Source organism: Lissotriton vulgaris, chromosome 1_1 (assembly GCF_964263255.1).
Source record: "Lissotriton vulgaris chromosome 1_1, aLisVul1.2, whole genome shotgun sequence".
Lineage (NCBI taxonomy): Eukaryota > Metazoa > Chordata > Amphibia > Caudata > Salamandridae > Lissotriton > Lissotriton vulgaris.
The window spans coordinates 1,358,862,433-1,358,868,432 of record NC_141685.1 but is presented as its reverse complement, the minus strand read 5'-3'; the positions used below and the strand labels follow the sequence as shown (position 1 = coordinate 1,358,868,432).

The 6,000-nt window shown below is 46.4% G+C and overlaps 1 protein-coding gene across 2 annotated transcripts in view; it reads left to right on the top strand.

The window, feature by feature from the left end:
- The window catches only part of LRP1 (LDL receptor related protein 1), a 1,437,817-nt gene that overhangs the window by 1,100,446 nt on the left and 331,371 nt on the right, over window positions 1-6,000 (top strand). The window lies entirely within an intron of this gene.

Below are 6,000 nucleotides of genomic sequence, written 5' to 3'. Positions count from 1 at the left end.
AACCCTAAAAATACCCCTGTACCCCAAAACCCAAACCTACCCCTGAACCCTAAAAATACCCCTGTACCCCAAAACCCCAAACCATCCCTGAACCCTAAAAATACCCCTGTACCCCAAAACCCAAACCTACCCCTGAACCCTAAAAATACCCCTGTACCCCAAAACAACCCCTGAACTCTAAAAATACCCCTGTACCCCCAAACCCAAACCTACCCCTGAACCCTAAAAATACCCCTGTACCCCAAAACCCAAACCTACCCCTGAACCCTAAAAATACCCCTGTACCCCAAAACAACCCCTGAACCCTAAAAATACCCCTGTACCCCAAAACCCAAAACGACCTCCGAACCCTAAAAATACCCCTGTACCCCAAAACCCAAAACAACCCCTGAACTCTAAAAATACCCCTGTACCCCAAAACCCAAAACAACCCCTGAACCCTAAAAATACCCCTGTACCCCAAAACAACCCCTGAACCCTAAAAATACCCCTGTACCCCAAAACAATCCCTGAACCCTAAAAATACCCCTGTACCCCAAAACCCAAACCTACCCCTGAACCCTAAAAATACCCCTGTACCCCAAAACCACCCCTGAACTCTAATACCACTGTACCCCAAAACCCAAACCTACCCCTGAACGCTAAAAATACCCCTGTACCCCAAAACCCAAACCTACCCCTGAACCCTAAAAACACCCCTGTACCCCAAAATCCAAAACAACCCCTGAACCCTAAAAATACCCCTGTACCCCAAAACAACCTCTGAACCCTAAAAATACCCCTGTACCCAAAAACCCAAACCTACTCCTGAACGCTAAAAATCCCCCTGTACCCCAAAACCCAAACCTACCCCTGAACCCTAAAAATACCCCTGTACCCCAAAACCCAAAACAACCCCTGAACCCTAAAAATACCCCTGTACCCCAAAACAACCTCTGAACCCTAAAAATACCCCTGTACCCCAAAACCCAAACCTACCCCTGAACCCTAAAAATACCCCTGTACCCCTTAACCCTTAAATACCCCTGCACCCCATAACCCAAACCCACCCTTAAAATACCCCTGAACCCCAAAAAAACCCATATACACACACATATATATATTTTTTTAAATAAAATGAAGAATTATGTCTTTAAAATTACATAATATTTAGAACTATATTAATAATACACACACATATATATATATATATATATATATATATATATATATATATATATATATATATATATATATATATATATATAACCCTAAAAACTAATTCCACCCTAGTCCCTTTAAATACCCCAGCACCCTTAAACACTAACCCATCCTGACCCTAAAAATACCCCTGTACCCAAAACAACCCCTGAACCCTAAAAATACCCCTGTACCCCAAAACCCAAACCTACCCCTGAACCCTAAAAATACCCCTGTACCCCAAAACACAAAACAACCCCTGAACCCTAAAAATACCCCTCCACCCCAAAACCCAAAACAACCCCTTAACCCCAAAAATACCCCTGTGCCCCAAAACCATCCCTGAACCCTAAAAATACCCCTGTGCCCCAAAACCCAAACCTACCCCTGAACCCTAAAAATACCCCTGTACCCCAAAACACAAAACAACCACTGAACCCTAAAAATACCCCTGTACCCCAGAACCCAAAACAATCCCTGAACCCTAAAAATACCCCTGTACCCCAAAACCCAAACCTACCCCTGAACCCTAAAAATACCCCTGTACCCCAAAACAACCCCTGAACTCTAAAAATACCCCTGTACCCCAAAACCCAAACCTACCCCTGAACCCTAAAAATACCCCTGTACCCCAAAACCCAAACCTACCCCTGAACCCTAAAAATACCCCTGTACCCCAAAACCCAAAACAACCCCTGAACCCTAAAAATACCCCTGTACCCCAAAACCCAAAACAACCTCTGAACCCTAAAAATACCCCTGTACCCCAAAACAACCCCTGAACTCTAAAAATACCCCTGTACCCCAAAACCCAAAACAACCCCTGAACCCTAAAAATACCCCTGTACCCCAAAACAACCCCTGAACCCTAAAAATACCCCTGTACCCCAAAACAATCCCTGAACCCTAAAAATACCCCTGTACCCCAAAATCCAAACCTACCCCTGAACCCTAAAAATACCCCTGTACCCCAAAACCCAAAACAACCCCTGAACCCTAAAAATACCCCTGTACCCCAAAACCCAAAACAACCTCTGAACCCTAAAAATACCCCTGTACCCCAAAACCCAAACCTACCCCTGAACGCTAAAAATACCCCTGTACCCCAAAACCCAAACCTACCCCTGAACCCTAAAAATACCCCTGTACCCCAAAACCCAAAACAACCCCTGAACCCTAAAAATACCCCTGTACCCCAAAACCCAAAACGACCTCTGAACCCTAAAAATACCCCTGTACCCCAAAACCCAAACCTACCCCTGAACCCTAAAAATACCCCGGTACCCCTTAACCCTTAAATACCCCTGCACCCCATAACCCAAACCCACCCTTAAAATACCCCTGAACCCCAAAAAAACCCATATACTTACCTTACAACTTACCTTAAAACATATACTTTTACCAATCATGCTTTTACAATGATTTTCGTCATAAAAGCATGCGAGATAAAAGCATATAATATATAAAGGCATGCGGTATGGAAAAAATGCGGAGTAAAGGTACCTGCGTACTAATGGTATGAGGAGTGAAAGTATGCGGAGTAAAAAATGCGGAGTGATGGTATTTTACCGCTCTCCTCACCTGTGCCTGTAACTTTAGGCGTCCCACAAGGATCTTCCCTATCCCCCACATTGTTCAACCTCGTCATGGAACCACTCACCACCTTGCTGCAAGCATCTAATGTACACTTCCATATGTACGCCGATGACACCCAACTTTACCTCAAGCTACAATCCCCGAAAGACATCAAACATCTGAACTCCACACTCAGTAACACCCAATCATGGTTGGCCGATAATCACCTCAAACTAAATGCTCTGAAAACTGAGTTCCTTCTGATCTAACCTCCCGCGAAAATTGCCATCACCCAAACCTGGCTCAATCATCTAACTGCGCTCAATGTCCAACCCACCATCGTGGAATCTGTGAAATCCTCAGGCATCACACTTGACGCCAAGCTCAACATGCAGCAGCACATTAGCAAAGCAACTAAAGGAGCTAATTTCCAAATCAACACTTTGAGGAAACTTAAACCCTTCTTCCCAGATAAGGACTTCCAAACTGCTGTACAAGCCCTAGTCATCCCTCGCATAGACTACGGAATTGTGGCCCTTAGCGGACTCCCCCTTTCAACAACCGCACCCCTAAGAGCCTCCTTGAACGCTGCCGCGAGACTCATCACTGGTTCAAGAAAACATTCGCATATATCCCGTGACTTCAAATCCCTGATCTGGCTGCCTTTTGAAGCCAGAATACAGCTGAAAATTGCCGTTATGACACACTCTGCAGTACACCACAAGTCACCCTTCTACCTCACTCGAAAGCTGACTATATCAGGAGGCTCGAGATCCAATAGAAGTACAAAAAATCTACTCCTGAAACCTCGTAGATTCCGGAAGGAAAAAACATACAAACGCTCCTTCTCAGGAATGGCCCCCAGGATCTGGAATGCACTCCCTCCTGAAACCAGGCTCATCTCCTCCACGGCATTTTTTAAGAAAGAGGTAAAAGCCATCCTTATGGCCAAGTTCACCTGAACTCTATTGCTGCTGGAACAGAGACTTTTTGCACCGTTTCTGTATTATTGGTTACCTGATTGTCTATTGGTATTATAGTTGTACATGACTGCTATCCTATTATGCTATTTCATTTACTACCAACTACTATATTTACTATAGTTTGTTTAACCACCCTCTTGTTGCCCCTACCCCTTGTTTCTGTAATCTTTAAGAAAGAGGTAAAAGCCATCCTTTTGGCCTAAGCTCACCTGATCTCTATTGTTGCTGGATCAAAGACTTTGCACCGTTTTTGTATTATTAGTTACCTGGTCGTTTAATGGTATTATATCTGTACATGATGGCTATCCTATTATGCTACTATATTGTACCCTATAGTTTATGTAATCACCCTCCTGTTGCCCCTACCCCGGTTTCTGTAAAGCGCTCTGATATCTGCAAAGATCTTGTTCGCGCTATATAAAACTTTGAATAAATAAATAAATGAGTCGAGCCTAGCCTGATGCTCATAAGATGCACTCGAGCCCCCTGGACCCGGGATGGCCAAAAGAAAGGAATTGATGAAACCGCTGCACCTGGCGACTGGTGGCCCTGTGGTGCTGGACTTGCAAGGCTTCAGAGGGCTTCGAGGGACGTTGAGCTCTGTGACCAGGATCGCCTCACCAAGTCCTTTAACTGAGTAATAGCCCCAGGAAGGCCCTTGCGGACAACATAATATCTTTAGCATCCTGTATGCCTTGCATCAGGACCGCTCCATAGAAATGAATGTCAAGGAGCCATTGACACTGAAACTGGACTGGAGACTGCTTTTATCGTCGAGGTAACGGTTTCTGTCGACCTTGCTGGTCCCCTGGCTGGCTCCCTGCTGTAGTTACAACCCTGCCAAGTACCAACACATGTTAGTGTGGTGAGCCCTATCACTGTTCTAAAATGCAGATGTCACACATTTATAGCACCTCCTGATAGGGCCTGCTGACACCACCGGCGCTGATGTAGACACAAGCAAGCTGGGAGCTCCGTCATCCAAACTGGGAGCGCAGTGCGGGGGGGCCAGACTTACCCACAGTGAAAGGCGGCCCCTCAGCCTACACTCATGTGAGGGTGGGGGGGGCCCCCTTAAGCATATCTTGCAGGGGAGTCCCTCACATTTTGTTACGCCACTACAGTCTTCTATTAGAATCACTCAAACAACTTGAGCAGCGTGACCTGCACGTGCACTGCAGTGACTACACACAGTGTGCAATACGGTCTTCAGTTCACTCAACAATCGGAGAATGGGGTGCACTAGCCTACTGAACTGGCTCCGCTGAGCTAGTGGCTGCATTATGATCACAGCCGCTTCTGTGACACTTGGCCCAGGCCGGCCGTGGTGGCATCATGTGACGGCCAAACTATAATCCTACAGTTATGTCCATTTGATTTACCTCCAGGAAGTAGTCACAATCGCAGTGAGGTGGCGAGTGGCACTTATGTTTCTTGGTGCACCGCTGCATGTGCTGCTAGTTTGGTGCCTCGCCGTGCCATGCTGCAAGACTCCTCAGCTGCTCTGAGTGGGATTCATGGCTGAAATGTTTTTTTATTTATATTCATGACATTCATTTAATGTAGCAGCCTGAGCCTGCAAGTAGACCTGCCCCTCTTGGGCTGTTGCCGCTGTGGGCTGGGCTCAGCTGACTCACTGACTGTAATGATCAGCAGTCGAGTTGACCCCACAGCGACCGACTGTAAAGTGGCCTGTAGTTCCTTGCATCAGTAAACCAGATGAATCTGGGATGGCACCTTCCCTGTTGCTGAGTGTTTTTCTAGTAACTTAGGTGCCACCCTCAGCGTCACTGACTGTGACCTTTTGGCGTCAGGGCTTCGGGCATTCCGAATGCCGGAGAATCATTATGAATGGGTGCTGGAATATGACTTCTGTGCAGTTTTTCCTATAATCTGACACCAGAGTGGGGCCGATGGTGCCTCTCAAGTCGGTCACCTGGACACATTTTGAGTGTCAACAATTAATCAACGATACCAGGGAGGATGGGCTAGGCACCTTCAGCGCAGGCTGTGGCAAGAAATTTTCAATTTCTTTCAGGCCCAGGCCCCCAGGAATTGTTGCTGCTGCCCCACACCGAAGTTAAATTAGGACAACAATTATCTGACCTCAAAGTGCTGCTGCCCTGCGTGGGGTGGGGTGTGGCATTGTGTCTGGTCACAGTTAGTCAGAGAGCTGGTGCTTAGTCTTTTCAATGCAAAAATCTGGACTGTTCCCATGAGGCACAGGGTCAAGACCGATTTGCATATGGCTGGGTCTAAACTG